Source organism: Hylobates moloch, unplaced genomic scaffold (assembly GCF_009828535.3).
Source record: "Hylobates moloch isolate HMO894 unplaced genomic scaffold, HMol_V3 SCAFFOLD_17, whole genome shotgun sequence".
Classification (NCBI taxonomy): Eukaryota; Metazoa; Chordata; class Mammalia; order Primates; family Hylobatidae; genus Hylobates; species Hylobates moloch.
The window spans coordinates 7,870,138-7,887,373 of NW_026652292.1; the positions used below are offsets into that span (position 1 = coordinate 7,870,138).

Below are 17,236 nucleotides of genomic sequence, written 5' to 3' on the forward strand. Positions count from 1 at the left end.
AAGCTTCTCATGCTTTCTTGGGATTAGGAGTCACCACAGGATGTTATTAAAGTGCAGGTTCCATTTCTGGAGGTCTGGGGTGGGGCCCACACCACAGCACCACTAACAAGCCCTCAAGGGATGCTGAGCTCATGGTCCAGGAACCACATTTTGAGTGGCCAAAACCTAGAATTTATTTGTTTAACCATCTGTCTTTCTAAACACCATTAAAATGTTTTTTGAATACATTTCTATTAAAATGTGAGGGGGGAACATTAGATAAACTGTCCATTTATAACCACCAAATTAATTACTATTACGTGGATGTCTGGGTTTCATATGTTTATATGCAGTGTAAGTATAACAACCATTTCAATGAAATTCTGTCATTTGTGAATCAAATTAACAGGGCAGCTTTCTTGTCTCAGAATTCTGATACGACCCACTCATCAGATCAACGTGATGCCACCCTGCACTGCGTGATACCTGGTGTCTTCCCCTTCAAACTGCTGTCACGAAATACCATAGAATGGGTGGCTTGTCAACAATAGAAATTTATATCTTGCAGTTCTGGAGACTGGGGAAGTACAGGATCAAGGCTGCAGCAGATTCAGTATCTGGTAAGAGTCCATTTCCTCATAGACAACCATCTTCTCAGTGTATCATCACATGTTAGAAAGGGCATAGAAACTCTGTGGGGTCTCTCTTATGAAAGCACTAATCCCATCAGCAAAGGCTCCCCTTTTCTGACTGAATCTTCTCCCAAAGACGTCCACCTCCAAATACCATCGCACTGAGTATAGGGTTTCAACATATGAGTTTTGGCTTCAACTTATGAGGGATACAAACTACCAGTCCTATAGCACCTGTTATGATGATGAATCTCAGCCCTCAGATACACGTGTATGAGAAATACACCTTTGTTTGCTGTCACTCCACATAATGTAGTCTCAATTACCAACTCACCAGCCAGGTAGGAGACTTTGTGCTAGCTCCTTGGGATGTGATCCCTGCTCCCAAGGCTTATGCCATAACTCTGGGCCTTTCTCATGCCAAGGCACCTGGTGGTGAGGGAAGAGACCCACAGTTACACAAAACAGCATCAGTTTCCCAAACAGCGTCCCGTAGCTCTAGGAGCTACAGCTGTGGGGCAGAGGGCTGACTACACACCGTATATGCTTGGCTTGATTGACTGATTTACAATACTCACTGTGGGGGATATCTACATTCTTAATTATTTTCATTTGTCACAGTTAATTCCAAATAAAATAAACAATATAATCGTATTATGGTGGCCATTCTTTCATACACATCTCAGAGCACTGGGCGAATTTCTGCCTTAGCAGGTGTAATGGCTGGGTCCGAGGATATGCACACAGAATGGCTTTTTCTAGATGTAATGAGACCGCCAAAAAGTCTCCATCATTTCAGACACCCCTCAGCAGTTTCAGGGGGCCAGTTCCAACAGCCTCACCTTAGAAGCTAGTAAGCCAACACTGGTTAGCTTTCTTTTTGTTTGTTTTCTAACCTAATAATAAATAATGTAAGAGAACAAAGGTTTGGTTCATTTTATTATTTATTTAAATTTGTTGTTAGATAATTTCATAATAACATACTGTTATTGAAATGGGAGAGTTCTCTTATCCCGCTTGCAGGACGTGCCATAGGGGTGTGGCTCACTTGCTCACTGCCCCACTGCGCAGACTCCTTGGGAGAGCCGAGGTTGTGAGGAGTGCTTTTGGGCTCCCAGCCCACTGAAGCGTCTGGCGGTGAGTGTCCCGAAGCCCCCGTGGGTGTGTGTTACAGCGTGCTCTTTCGGCTTTGCAGCCTGCAAACGGCTTGCGTTAATCAGCTCAATTAGGCCCTCTGCCTTATTGCTAGGGTAGAGGGCTTTCTGTATCCCGAGTTTTTGCCCAGTGTACCGGAAAAATCAGATCACATGTGGGCTTGGAGGGTGAGTGCAAGGTTTTATTGAGTCGTGGAGGTGGCTCTCAGCAAGGGGAATGGAGTGGGAAGATGGTCTCCCCTGGAGCTGGGCGGCCTGGAAGCTGGCCTCTTCTCCGACTGCCCCAGCTGAACTCCCCTCGGCGTCCGCGTTCTTCTGCCGTCGCTGGTCTTCCTTCCGGGCGTCTGCTGGTGTCTGCCAGGGTCTGCTGGTGTCCCCACTGGTGTCCGCCGGTGTCTGCCGGTGTGTTCCTCTGCTCTTGTTGACGTCCAGCCGCTTGTATCTGTGCCTACTAGGTCTCGGGTTAATATGGGAACAGGATGGGGGGCGTGGAGGGCCAAAAGGCAACGTTTTGGGCATGAAAACAGAAATGCCTGTCCTCACTTAGGTCTGTGGGCGCAGGACCCAGGGTGGAGTACTCACCGGGGACCCCGCCCTTCACTACCCAGCACTTCCCCGGCCCCCTCCCATATCATTATGAGCTGGATTGCATCTTCTCCCCAAATTCCTATATGGAAGTCCTAACCTCCAATACCTCAGACCTTGTTTGAGATAGAGACTTTAAAGAGGTGATTAAGTTAAGCTCGATAGCGTCAGTAAGGAGGGCCCTAATTCAATATGACTGCAAGAGGAAACTTGAACACAGATGCACACACATAGGGAAGGTTTTGTAAAGACACAGGGAGAAAAATAGCCATCTATAAGAGGTGAGAGGCTCCAGAAGAAGCCAATCCTGCCCACACTTTGATCTCAGGCTTGCAGCTTTCAGAACTGGGAGAGGACACATTTCTGTGGTTTAGGCTCCCGGTCAGCTTTACATTGCTAATGCGGCATAGCAAACTGATACATATGCATTTGTAGTTTTTCTACTAGCACTTCATCATTTATTATTTGAAAGGTTGTCATGAAAATGCAAATATTGGTGTCTGTTTTCTATTCACTTCATCATGCTTTATCAATGTTTGAATTTAAAAATTTGGAAATGAAAATTAACTAATTGTTTTCTTTAAGGTTTTAACCTTTAGTATTATACTTAGAAAATCCTTATCACGCTATCCTCTATGAACTTATATTTTTCCTCCTAGAAATTTTATGATTTACTACTTTATATTTAAATCCTTAATTACCATGTTTAAATCTTTAATCAGTCTCTAATGCTTGTTTTTTTCCCCCATATCAACAGCAGATGTTACCATTTAAAAAAATCCGCTGGTAATCTCATTATTTAAGTTTGCGCAACCAACAATTGTTTATTTAGTAATTTTGAATCAGAGACAAAACAGCAAAATAAGGCAACATCGCTTCCTCAAAGGAAAGATACTTTATCAGGGGAGATGGCTATATAAACAGGCAACTGGAATACAAGTCAGATTGAGATATGTGCTATGGAGAGATGGGAGCATCTGCTGTGGGCACAGAAGGAGGGTGACAGGAGCAGAAATCTCCACAGCAGTAGAGTTTGAGATCAGCCTCAAAAAAAGAGAAAAGAAAGAAAGGGGGAGGGAGGAGAGGGGAAGGGAGGGGAGAAGAAGCCAGGCAAACATAATGAAAGGAGTTCTATGCTAAGGAAACTTAAGGAAACTTATTTCATGGAGGCCTCAGGCTTTAAGAAGCATGGCCTCAGGTAATGCAAAAAGGGTTCTTCCATCTTGGACCTTGGACATTGTGTTTCTGGATTATTGGGGATGTGTGGGTTGAAGAAAGAGGAGGAAGCAAAGTTGTAATCAAGTTATGGAGAACCATTAATGATGTACTTCGCCGTATGAATTTATCCTATAGCTAAAGGAAAACCATTGAATGACTATGAAGCAAACACAATTCAACTGTCTTTTTCTAAGGAATTAGTACTAGAAATGAAAAATGCCCTTAATGTTAAATGATGGCAATTTTAGTAGCTTCTTTAACTATAAAGTTATTTTAATTTTACAATTCACATTTCTAATTACAATTGGCAATTAAAAGTGAGACATACTCCCAAACCTAAAAGGAGATATGATGCAATAGGAAACAGATGTGAATGAGTGATGTGAATACAAGGTCTCTCAGTACGTTTCATGAGGTTGCCACAAGCAACCTGACCTAGAAGTTCAGCTCATGGAGAAGGGGACATGGAGCTTGTTAAAGGCTGTAGATATATTTAATGGTCACATATGAATTATACAAAACGCATCAATCTGTAGATTAGAGACTGTAAAGCTGTAGAGGACAGAAGTTCTTTGCACATTGAGAAAGCACCAATTTTTAACACAGTTGTGGTTTCGGCAATGGGTGGGAGAACAGTGGGGTTAAACAGACAGATTGAGCTCAGGTTGCAAATGGCCTCAACAGCCCAACTACAGAGACCGTATTGTTCAGTAGACACATGATGATCCAAGCATCTCCTCTCCTTTCTTCAGAGGCCAACACTTGCCAGGTCATGAATAAAAAGGGGCCAGAGTGTATTGAGCATCCCTCCAGCATGTGCCCTGGTCTTGGCACTTGCTCTTCAGGTCCACATGCCCCTCCCAGCCAACATCTGATCCTCTCCTCCTGCCTTCCCATTCCTGCACTTCCAGCTCCTCCCTGGCCCCTCAAACACCTTTCCCACTTTTCCCTCCCTCATCCTCTCTCTATCCTTCCACTTACCTAACAGCCCCCTGCCCCTCCCTGAGCCACTGCCCTTTCCCTTGTGATGAAGCCACACAGAATGCTTTCAAGGTGGGGAGATCTGGCCTGCCTTGATTGTGCTTCCTTAACTCCCTGTAGCACCACCAACCCAAGGCCCTACAGGTGCATCAGGGCACACCCATTTCCTAGTGTTTTCTCCTGTTCACATCCCCATGACTCAGGGAGCAAAGGCAATTCCTCAACTTCTGCTGGGTCAGGCTCTACCCATCTTTCCAGAAATGGCTCTCAAAACACATCAGCGTGGGCTTGCTCTATAACCCATATCTTCTCCCAGAAGCAAGCTACCAGTCAGACCCCAGATGTACTCTGGCGTTGCAGGTGCTAGAATGTTCCATAAAGGGTTTTGACATTCCAGTTCCAGCTGCAGGGCTGACAGAGATGCTAGGGACAATCCCTATCCAGCCCTGTCAGAGATCACGGCCCCTTATCTCTGCCCCCAGTCAAATGTGAATTACAGCATCTATGCTGTTATGTACTTCCAAATGCTTCAAGGGAGACTAACAAATTAGACACACATACACACACACACACACACACACACCTGTCAAAAACAATTCTCAAAGGTAGTAGAAATCGTTTTCTACCATAATTTTCATGGTTGTATCTGACAGTTGCTTTTTTTCAAGTAAGTGAGTGATTAGTGTTATTTTCTTCATCCCATGCTATGAAATCCTGCCCTTCTGTCTGGCCAGAAATGAGATGCAGAACCACTGGGGTTCATTGACTTGCAATGGGTCCCTTCCTCACTTGCAAGAAACCTGGTTGGTGCTTCAAGAGGAACACTGCAAGGACCAGCTGACTTCCTGCCCAGACACCCTTGCATTCTCAGCCTCTGCCTGGGAGGAGAAAGAGGCACTTCCACATTTCTTGGGACAGGTAGTTTGGAGCCAGTGAAAGCTTCCAACCAAGGAAGTGGCATGATCAAATTGGTATCAAACGAAGGAACTTCCCAGTTGCAGGGTGTAGTAGAGGCTGCAGGGAAGGGGGTTTGGAATGAAATAATTTAGGAGACTGTAACCGTGGAGCTGAACTAGGATAAGTACTAGGTGGCCCATCTGAAATTCAGAAGACTCACTGGAGCTACAGATGTTAGTATTGGGTGATGCGTTATGAAGACCCCCCACCTCCAGGTCACTGTCAAATGCAGAAACCACTCACCTATGTGTGGAGGTTTGTCCTCCACAGACACTGGCTGATGACCCAGCCCACCTGCAGCCTCCTGGACGCCTGCGGGCCACTGGCATAGTCAAGGCAAAAGCCTTGGGCCACACTCCCATCTGCTGTAGCTGCCACAGGTTCCCCATCCCAGTGGCAGTTGGTTTCCAGGTGCTCATCCCTTCCTGGCATTGCTAGAGGCTTAGAGGTGGCTGTTTCATGTCTGGAGCCTGGTATGTCTCTTGTGAGAAAAGATGCGACATTTCTTGCTTGTCTGAACCAACACACCACACTCCTTTGTTAGAGACAATGACATGGCTGGAGAATAATTGAGGTTAGCAAGACTCATTGCTTCTGTCATGCCTGGACAGCGGTTCTGCTCTTCCTTTTACTTTTTTTCCTGTAGACTTAAACTAGAAGTCACAGCAGTAGCTAATCACGTTGAAAAAAAAAATCCTCAATATTTGGATTTTGCTTTTGAATGTATTAAATGTGGTCAGTAGGACCCACACTTTCTTGATGACCTTCCGTGAGAAGGAATTCTCTGATCTGGTTGAATAGCTTAAGCCTTATATTTGCAAGAGGCTAAATAATATTCTAGAAAAATAAAATGTTGTTTGAAAAGCAATCATTTATTATAAGTTTGTCAGCTGAGGAAGATTAACTAGCATTTCGTTGTGGGCAGGAATGTATATGAGCCAGGAGCACTAATATGATACTACCCTGGAAGTCAGAGCTTGAAGTTTAGTTACTGTGGAGATCACCCATCTTTCACCTGGAATGCATTTCTGACAATTAACATTAATGGTTGCCATTGTACTTTTGGTCCCTGGGTAGATATCACAGAGAATCTGTGTTCAGGAATTTACACAGAAAATATATCTTGGGATCAAGTATTTCCATGCCTAAGCCCCACACCCGGAGATTTTTGGTTTACCTGTTCTGTGACTAGTACTGGATATTAGAAGGTTAAAAAGGTTTAATCAGGATTATGAGTCCTGATTTCATGCCAGGTGGGTATTGAGTGTCAGGCAATTGTTTCAAAGATTCTTTTTGTCTTCTGAGACTTGATTCCAAAACTAATTAAAAATAATAACAATAGTATGGCAATTCTGTTCACGCATACTCTTCAAGTTTCCAATTCGCTTTGGAGAAATGAGCTTTCTAAGTTCAATGAGATGTCTACTAAGTTGACGTACCTTTCCTCTCTCCAAGAGTGTCCTTACTTTACCCATATAAGAAGCAGAATTCCTAGGGAATCAAAAGAACCCCAAGGAGTTAATAATTTCACCAAGGCCCTGAGGCCACCCGAGGGCTGACCCAAAAGCCTCAGGTCTCTCCACCACCACACAGTTTTTCGACTTGTCAACTGAAAAGATTACACTGGGTCACTGTGCCTTTGCCTCTCAACTTGCATTCTCTACCAACAGTTTCTCCATATCATGATCATTAGAGACATTTACAGATGTGTGTTTGTCCTCCTTCCCAGGGCATGGCATGGCTATATTTCCTTGCCCCTTTAGAAGTTGGCTGACTGGTGCGTATCTGATTTCGCCATTGCCATGTGAGTGGAAGGAAATGCAGAACTGCCAGGCAGACACCCTAAGTGCCAGCATGTCACTTCCCACGTCCTCCCTAACCTGTTGCAGCAAGTGTGGTAACTTCTACCAGGATGTAGCTTTTGCTTTCATTAGCCCAGATGGTGAAAATGAGTAATTCAAAATCTAAGCTATTGGAACTCTACAGTTTTTTTGAACCTTAAAGCAACGTAAATTACTTTAAGGCCCAAATCATGTGACAGGCCGCTGCAAGCTGTTGTTTGTCTGAATTAAGTCCTTTACCTGCATTATTTTGTAAAATGATGTAAATGGTGAAGGATGCCAGGAAAGATCCTTCCTTCTTCCTGTTGACTTTCATTATAGATTAACTTCCCTCTTATCATTCATTTTTTTTACCTTTTTAATTTTTGTGAATACATAGTAGGTATGTATATTTATGGGGTACATGAAATGTTTTGATATAGTCATGCAATGCATAATAATCACATCATAGAGAATGGGATATCCATCCCCTGAAGCATTTATCCTTTGTGTTACAAACAATCCAATTATACTATTTTAGTTATTTTAAAATGTACAATTAAGTTATTATTGATTATAGTCACCCTACTGTGCCAACAAATAGTAGGTTTTATTCATTATTTCTATTATTTTTGTACCCATTAATCATCCCCACCTCTCCTCCACCCATCACTACCTTTTCCAGCCTCTGGTAACCATTCATCTACTCTGTATCTCCGTGAGCTCAGTTGTTTTAATTTTTAGATTCCACAAATAAAGGTGAACATGCAATGGCTGTCTTTCTGTGTCTGGCTAATTTCACTTAACATAATGATCTCCAGTTCCATCCACATTGTTGCAAATGACAGCATCTCATTCTTTCTTATAGTTGAATAGTATTCCATTGTGTATATGTACCACATTTTCTTTATCCATTCATCTGTTGACGGACACATAGGTTGCTTCCAACTCTTGGTTATTGTGAACAGTGCTGTGGTAAACATGAAAATACAGAGATCTCTTTGATATGCTCATTTCCTTTCCTTTGAGTATATACTGAGCAATGGGATTACTGGATCATATGGTAGCTGGATTTTTTTGGTGAGGAACCTCCAAACTTTCCTCCATAGTAATTGTATTAACTTAAATTCCCAATTTCCACATCCTTAGTGGCATTTGTTATTGCCTGGCTTTTGGCTATAAGCCATTTTAACTGGCGTGAGATGATATCTCATTGTAGTTTCGATTTGCATTTCCTTGATGATCAATGATCTTGAGCATCTTTTCCTATGTTTGCCATTTGTATGTCTTATGCCTTATTTTCAGAAATATCTATTCAGACCTCTTATCTATTTTTGATCGGATTATTGGATTTTTTCCTATAGAGTTGTTTGAGCTCCTTATATATCTGGTTATTACCCTGGTCAGATAGGTAAGTTGCAAATATTTTCTCCCATTCTGTGGGTTGTCTCTTCACTTTGTTGATTGTTTCCTTTGCTGTACAGAAGCTTTTTAACTTAATGTGATATCATTTGTATATCTATATATATATATATATATTTTTTTTTTTTTTTTTTTGAGACGGAGTCTCGCTCTGTCTCCCAGGCTGGAGTGCAATGGCGTGATCTCGGCTCACTGCAAGCTCCGCCTCCCGGGTTCATGCCATTCTCCTGCCTCAGCCTCCCGAGTAGCTGGGACTACAGGCGCCCGCCAACACGCCCGGCCAATTTTTTGTATTTTTAGTAGAGACGGGGTTTCACCATGGTCTTGATCTCCCGATCTCGTGATCCGCCCGCCTTGGCCTCCCAAAGTGCTGGGATTACAGGCATGAGCCACTGCGCCCGGCCTCATTTGTATATTTTTGATTTGGTTGCTGTGCTTGTAGGGTATTACTTAGGAAATTTTTGCCCAGGCCAATGTCCTGGAGATTTTCCCTAAAGTTTTCTTGGGGAAAAGTAGTTTGATAGTCTGCAGACTTTAATTTAAGTCTTTAATCAATTTTGATTTGATTTTTGTATATGACAACAGATAAGGGTCTAGTTTTCTGTGTGTGTGTGCATATGGATATTCGGTTTTCCCAGCATCATTTATTAAAGAGACTATCTTTTTCCTAGTGTATGTTCTTGGCACCTTTGTCAAAAATGAGTTCACTATAGGTGCGTAGATTTGTTTCTGGGTTCTCTATTCTGTTCTATTGGTCTATATGCCTGTTTTTCTGCCAGTACCATGCCATTTTGGTTACTATAGCTCTGTAGTATAATTTAGAGTCAGGTAATGTGATTCCTCCTTTTTTTTTTTTTTTTTTTTTGCTTAGTGTAGCTTTGGCTGTTCTAGTCTTCTGTGGTTCTATATAAATTTTAGAATTGTTTTTTTTCTATTTCTGTGAAGCATTTCACTGGTATTTCAATATGAATTGCATTGAATCTGTAGGTTGCTGTGGGTAATATGGATATTTTATAAATATGGATTCTTCCAACCCATGAACACGGAGTATCTTTCCATTTTTTTGGTGTCCTCTTCAATTTCTTTCATCAGTGTTTTATAGTTTTCATTGTAGAGATTTTTCATTTCTTGAAGTTAACTCTTAGGTATTTAATTTTATATGTGGCTAATGTAAATGGGATCAGTGTTGATTTCTTTTGCAGATTGTTCACCATTGGGCATATGGAAATGCTACTGATTTTTTTATATGTTGATTTTTTATCCTGCAACATAACTGAATTTGTTCATTAGTTCTAAAAGTTTGTGGTGTGTGTGTGTGTGTGTGTGTGTGTGTGTGTGTGAAGTCTTTAGGTTTCTCCAAATATAGTATAGGATCACATAATCTGCAAGCAAGGATAATTGGATTTCTTCCTTTCCAGTTGGGATGCCCTTTATTTCTTTCTCTTGTATGATTGCTCTAGCTAGGACTTCCAGTACTATGTTGAATAACAGTAGTGAAAGTGGGTATTCTTGTCATGTTCCAGATCTTAGAGGAAAGGCTCCAGTCTTTCCCCATTCAGTATGATACTGGCTGTGAGTCTGTCATATTTGGCATTTATTGTGTTGAGGAATGTTTCTCCTATACCCATTTTTTAGGGTTTTTGTTATGAAGGGATGTTAAATTTTATCAAATACTTTACAGCATCAATTGAAATGATCATCTGGTTTTTATTCTTCATTCTGTTGATATTATGTTTCACACTGATTGATTTGCATATGTTAAGCCAACCTTCCATCCCAAGGATACATCCCCCTTGGTTGAGATTAATGATCTTTCTAATGTATTGATTGCAGTTTGCTGGTATTTTGTTGAGAATTTTTGCATCAATATTCATCAGAGATATTGGCCTGTAGCTTTCTTTTTTGATGTGTCTTTGTCTGGTTTTGGTATCAAAGTAATATGGCCTCATAGAACGAGTTTGGAGGTATTGCTTCCTCCTCAATTTTTTGGAATGGTTTGGGTAGGGTTGGTATTAGTTCTTCTTTAAATGTTTGTTAGAATGCAGAAGTGAAGCCATCAGCTCCTAGGATTCTTTATTGGGAGATTTTTTTTTTTATTAAGGCTTCAATCTCATTACTTTTTATTGATCTGTTCAGGTTTTGGATTTATTTCTGGTTAAATCCTAGTAGGTTGTATACGTCTAGGAATTTCTCCATTTATTCTAGATTTTCCAACTCATTGGCACATAGTTGCTCATAGCAGCCTCCAATGGTCCTTTGAATTTCTGCAGTCTCAGTTGTAATGTCTCCTTTTTCATTTCTGATTTTATTTATTTGGGCCTTCTCTCTTTTATTCTTAGTTACTCTGGCTAAGGATTTGTCAATTTTGTTAAACTTTTTTTAAAAATCAATTTTTTTGTTGATCTTTTGTATTTGTTTATTTCAATTTTATTAATTCCTGCTCTGATCTTTATTATTAAAAGGACTTGGGTTTGTGATTTAAGCTGTGTCACTTTAGGAGGCCCTCCATGCCCAGTAATATTGGGGTTCTTGCAGACTCATATAGGTACCACCTTGACAGTCCTGCATAAGATCCGAGAGAATTCTCTGCATTACTAGGCAGAGACTCTTGTTCCCTTTTGTTACTTTCTCCCAAAGAAACAGTCTCTCTTTCTGTTCAGAGCTGCCTGAAGCTGGGTGTTAAGTGACACAAGCAGCCCTGTGGCCACCACCACTATGACTGTGCTGGGTGAGTCCTGAAGCCAGCACAGCACTGGGTCTTGCCCAGGGCCTGCTGTGACCACTCCCTGGATACTGCCTATGCTCACTCAAGGCCCTCAGACTCTACAAGTGGTAAAGCCAGTCAGGTCTGTGTCCTTGCCTTCTTGGCAGCAAGTTACCCAGTCCCCGGGCAGGTCCAGAGGTAAATTCGGGAGCCTGGGACTAGAGTCAAAAACCTTAGAAGTCTACCTGGTGTTCTACTGTACTGCAGGCTGAACTGGCATTTAAACCACAAGACACAATCATTCCCACTCTTCCCTCCCCTGTCCAGAGGCAGAGGCGCCCCATCCCGTGGCCACCGCCACCACAGTTCTACAAGGAGTACTGCCAGACTATCACTAATGTTCTCCTTAAGGCCCAGGAGCTCTTGAGTCAACTTGTGAATGCTCCCTGGCCTTGGATTCACCCTTCAGGGAAGTGGGCTCTCCTCTGCCCCAGAAATGCTGTCCAAGAGACAAGTTCTTGTATAGGGGACCCCAAGAGCCCAGGTGGTGCTCTGCTCCCCTGTGGCTGAGCTGGTATCTAAGGTGCAGGACAAAGTCCCCTTTATTTTTCTGTCTGCTTTTCTCAAACAGAAGGAATCTCACCTTATAGCCACCACAGCTAGGAATGTGCTGAGTGTCAACTGATACCAGCAAGTCTCAGAGCTTCACCCAAGGCCCTCAACATAATACCTGGCTATTGCTACTGGTTATTCAGAGGTCAAGGGCTCTTCCATCAGCACGTGATGAATCTGGCCAGGACAAGTTCCTTCCCTTCAAAGCAGCAGGTTCTTTTCTGGCCAAGGGCATGTGTAGAAATGTTGTCCAGGAGCTAGGGCCTGGAAAGAGGACCTCACAACTCTGAATGGTGCCCTATCCTACTGTGGCTGAGCTGGTATCCAAGATTCAAGACAGAGTTCTCTTTCTTCTCCCCTCTCCACTCCTCAAGTGGAAGAAAAGGGTCTCTTTCAGAGCCCATGAACTGTGCAGCTTGGGGTTAGGAAAGTGGTGATGCCATACCTCCTTAGCTGCCCTGGCTAGTGTCTCAGTAGCTCACATGCGCCCAAGCTGTTGTTTCTGTGCCCAGCTCAGCACTAGGACTCATGTAATACTTGCAGTCCTTGTGGCTAGACTGCCTTTCAAGTTTATTAGGGCCCCAGGGCACTTTAGCCCACTGTGGTGAGGCTTTCAGGAACTTAAATTCACTGCTGGAATTGGTGATTCTCTTTGACTAGGGCTGGTTTATATGCTCCCTCCATAGGTGGGCATCAGCTGAGTTTCATCTGGTTTACCTTCCTGTTTTAACAGGACAGCATTGAGTTCAATGCTTCAAAATTGCTGTGTCCTCCCTCTGCCAGTGCCCAGAGATGCTCTTCACACCACACTGCCAGGGCATGTTAGAGGTGATTCAAGACAGTTTTTCCTACCTCTTCGGTGCCTCTTTCAGCAATATGAAGTTAAAACCAGGTACTATGAGTACTCACCTGATTTTTAGTTCTTATGAAGGTGCTTTCCTTGTGTAAATATTTGTTAAATTGTTTTCCTTGCCAGAGAAATGATCAGTGGAGCCTTCTGTTCTGCCACCTTTCTCTGCCTCTCTCCAATCCTCTTATCTTTTTCACATAGCCTTCATGGTTATCACAAGGACTTAAGATGGAATGTTAAATACACTCTTTTATATTGGAAAGAAAATGAAAACCAGGTATAAAGAAAAGAAAACAAGCCACAGAGAAAAGAAAACAAACTATGAATAATTAATTTATTGTAACTCATAAGCCCAGCCTTGTATAAAAAATGTTGTAATCCTGTTATATTTCTTTGTCTTCTTCCTGTTAGCAAGAATTTGGCTTTTAACTTCTAAGCACTATCCCAGTTTCTCTTAGTGGTGCATCCCAGAATGGCTATTCCTAGGTTTTTGATTAAATAAACTCTTTAAAATAGAAATCTGACCCTTTTGATTATTTCAGCTTGGCAGTGCATCGATTATTACAGGCACAGTATCTTTGCCAGACTTCACTGTATAACCTGGAAACAAACGTGAATTGTTTAAAACCACTGAGATTTTAGAATTGTTTGTTGCTGAAGCACCACCAGTTTTTTTCTGACTGTTACACTGTCACTCAACTTCTGAAACTGCCGTGGGGTATTTTGAAAATGTCTGGTGGCTTGCTGCGAGTAACTTAGTCTAATATGTGATGATGATGATCCTAATACAGTAATGTGTTTGAGTTACCAAAAAGAGATTATTTTTCTTGTGTTACAGCTATAAAACATGTTTATGACTTTATTTGGCAATTTCTGGGATTTAGCCAATGTGATTTACAGATTTCAATGTGTTTCAGAGTTTTATGATTCTAAGACTGAGAATAACAGATTTATTTTCTAGGGATTTTGTCTATCATGACAGCCATAAAAAAAGCAGCAGGATGCAGTTTTGCAATCTAGTGGTCAGTGATTTGGGCATCAACACCCACAGAACCTGTATGAGAAGCTTCACAGAAAGTCAATTTCCCCCACTGAGGTTTTATTTTATTGGGTTTAACATTTCATACCTGAGATTTGGCTATTAGCTTATACATGTGGCAGTGAACTAAGTAGATGGCATTTAGCTGAGATCATAGGCACAAAATTACATTAAAAATTAAGATAGCAAGGTTCATTTACCATAGCTGCTTGCTAATGAAGATATATTACTAATGAAGAAATTTAGCTCGTAACAGGAACTTCCATCTGAGACTGCAAAAAATACGGAAGCTATGAGTAAACTAAGACAAAGGCATGAGAAATTATTCCCAATTAAACGTCAATCAGGTATTTTCTGAACCTCAGACTGCAAGAAAAAGTGTCCCTAGTTGTATAGCCGAAGAATACAGGCACGGCTCTGTCTGATGCAATCCTAGACTAATTCAAATTTGAAGTTATCACTATACTCTCCCCAGTGTTCCTGTCCTTTCAAAATGCAATTGCTTATATCTTTGCTCTTGGTCCATGCCTTCCAAAATAGGGTGACACAAAACCAAACAGCACCCAAACTTTAGAATAACTGCTGTGACAGCAACAAACATGTTCTACATTTGTTCTCTTTCTTCTGCTGAAGATTTGAAAATACTTTGACCTGCCAGAGTCAAAAAGCAGGGCCTATAACTTGTCTGATAGCTGAAACTGCATCTTTCTTGTTAACAGACTCCATGGTGTTTACTTGCATTCTAGAAGCACATGGTAAAATTGAAGGAAAAAGTCTTATGCTTTGGTTATTCACAGGAATGCTTTCAAGAATAAGTACAGCATAAAAAGTCATGAAATGGCAATCTCTGAGGCTGGTAAGTTGGAGGCAGTAGTGTGCAAAACAGTGAGGCCAAATGAACAAATGAGGGGATGCCAGGGGCTCATGGAAGGCTAAAGTACTGAAAAAGGTTCTCAACCCAAGGATAGCAGATTGTGGAGTCTCACTATGTTAGTGGACAGCCTGATACCACTCACCTGTTGGGTTGTAGTTCAAACAATGAGTCTTGAGAAACCCAGAGAGGAATCTGGTGGAATATTCTGATGCAAATGATGGTGAATTTTTATAGACCTCAAGCATTAGTCAATGTATTGTTTTGCATGCAGGGTCCTCCTGTCCACAGTAATAGAGTGTAAATTATATTTTGGGTGTTGATACTCACTCAGTTCATAAAGAGTATTTATTGCATGGCTATGTGCTAAACCTAGGGCTATAAAAATAAACAAGTCCAAGGTCTTTTTTTTTTTTCCCAAGGGGACAAATCTAGCTGGCTGTGAAGGTTTAGATTCTTTATTCTTCTAGGAGTTCATCAGATAAGTGGCTCAGCAGGTCAGAGTTAATTCAATAGAACAGGCTGATACCAGCCACTGCTAATTCTTCCTGACAAAGCCACTTTTAAACCAGAGAGCATCCATTGGTACTAGTTACACAAGTGCTCCATGCCCCAAGCCATATACATATGCAGAGCATCAGAGACATGAAGGCGCTGTATACCAGCTTGTTGGCCGTAGGTATTAAGACTGTGATGTTGGGTACTGAGAGTTCAAGGGTGTGTGTGCCTCCTACTTCTCTGATCCTAAGCTCGTCCCCAGTAAACCCCATGCTCTATCTGTACCGCATGCCAGTGGTGTTGACAGTAACCCCTTTGCACAGCTCAGGAGGGGTACAGACAAGTAAATAGCCAATCAACATAGTCTTAAAGTAAATAAAACAACATTATTTCGCACTGCTGAGAAAAAGAGCACTAATACCATCAGCATTCTATGGGGAAGTTTCATGAAGTTTCCGCCAATTAAAGGGGTACTAAATGCTGAGTAAAATTTGGATAGAGGCCATGCATGGGGATCCTGGGAGCCATATGTTTAAGATAATGAAGACACAAGAAAAAGGGGGGCTGGGCTCCTAAATCACTGCTCAAAGGAAAACCGTCTGCCAGCCAGGAACACTGACTCTGGGATTTATGTATGTAAGCAGTAATAGCCTTCTACTTAGGTTTGAGATATTATATACACAGGATTTTGCTTTGGTTCTGCTCTGCTTGAAGTATACATACATGTTTATCTGCTACAGCAGCTGGAGTCACCTTAACTAGTATACCTGCTGCAGGGACACATGGCTGGCTATCTAATGACATCTCCCCTACAGGTTTCATGGGGTCCTCAAGATTGGCAGGTTCAAAATTTATCCTCTTTTTCTTGCCCATCTCAACTCTATTGCACTCCCTCCACTCCATGCTGTATCCGTTAGTTTCAATCTGCTGTAAAGAAATATCCCACCTGTTGTTTCTTGACCTTTTAATGATCGCCATTCTAACTGGTGTGAGATGGTATCTCATTGTGGTTTTGATTTGCATTTCTCTGATGGCCAGTGATGATGAGCATTTTTTCATGTGTTTTTTGGCTGCATAAATGTCTTCTTTTGAGAAGTGTCTGTTCATGTCCTTTGCCCACTTTTTGATGGGGTTATTTGTTTTTTTCTTGTAAATTTGTTTGAGTTCATTGTAGATTCTGGATATTAGCCCTTTGTCCGATGAGTAGGTTGCGAAAATTTTCTCCCATTTTGTAGGTTGCCTGTTCACTTTGATGGTAGTTTCTTTTGCTGTGCAGAAGCTCTTTAGTTTAATTAGATCCCATTTGTCAATTTTGGCTTTTGTTGCCATTGCTTTTGGTGTTTTAGACATGAAGTCCTTGCCCATGCCTATGTCCTGAATGGTATTGCCTAGGTTTTCTTCTAGGGTTTTTATGGTTTTAGGTCTAACATGTAAGTCTTTAATCCATCTTGAATTAATTTTTGTATAAGGTATAAGGAAGGGATCCAGTTTCAGCTTTCTACATATGGCTAGCCAGTTTTCCCAGCACCATTTATTAAATAGGGAATCCTTTTTCCATTGCTTGTTTTTGTCAGGTTTGTCAAAGATCAGATAGTTGTAGATATGCAGCAACTGGAGAGGATGTGGAGAAATAGGAACACTTTTACACTGTTGGTGGGACTGTAAACTAGTTCAACCATTGTGGAAGTCAGTGTGGGGATTCCTCAGGGATCTAGAACTAGAAATACCATTTGACTCAGCCATCCCGTTACTGGGCATATACCCAAAGGACTATAAATCATGCTGCTATAAAGACACATGCACACATATGTTTATTGTGGCACTATTCACAATAGCAAAGACTTGGAACGAACCCAAATGTCCAACAATGATAGACTGGATTAAGAAAATGTGGCACATACACACCATGGAATA

The 17,236-nt window shown here is 41.7% G+C and overlaps 1 long non-coding RNA gene across 1 annotated transcript in view; it reads left to right on the forward strand.

Moving 5' to 3' along the window:
- The window catches only part of LOC131381725 (uncharacterized), a 42,243-nt gene extending 28,810 nt beyond the window's left edge, over window positions 1-13,433 (forward strand). The window contains exons 2-3 of the long non-coding RNA XR_009210616.1: window positions 12,798-12,956; window positions 13,041-13,433. This is a non-coding gene — a long non-coding RNA (uncharacterized LOC131381725). The remainder of the gene's footprint in view (window positions 1-12,797; window positions 12,957-13,040) is intronic.
- The last annotated feature ends 3,803 nt before the right edge of the window (window positions 13,434-17,236 follow it).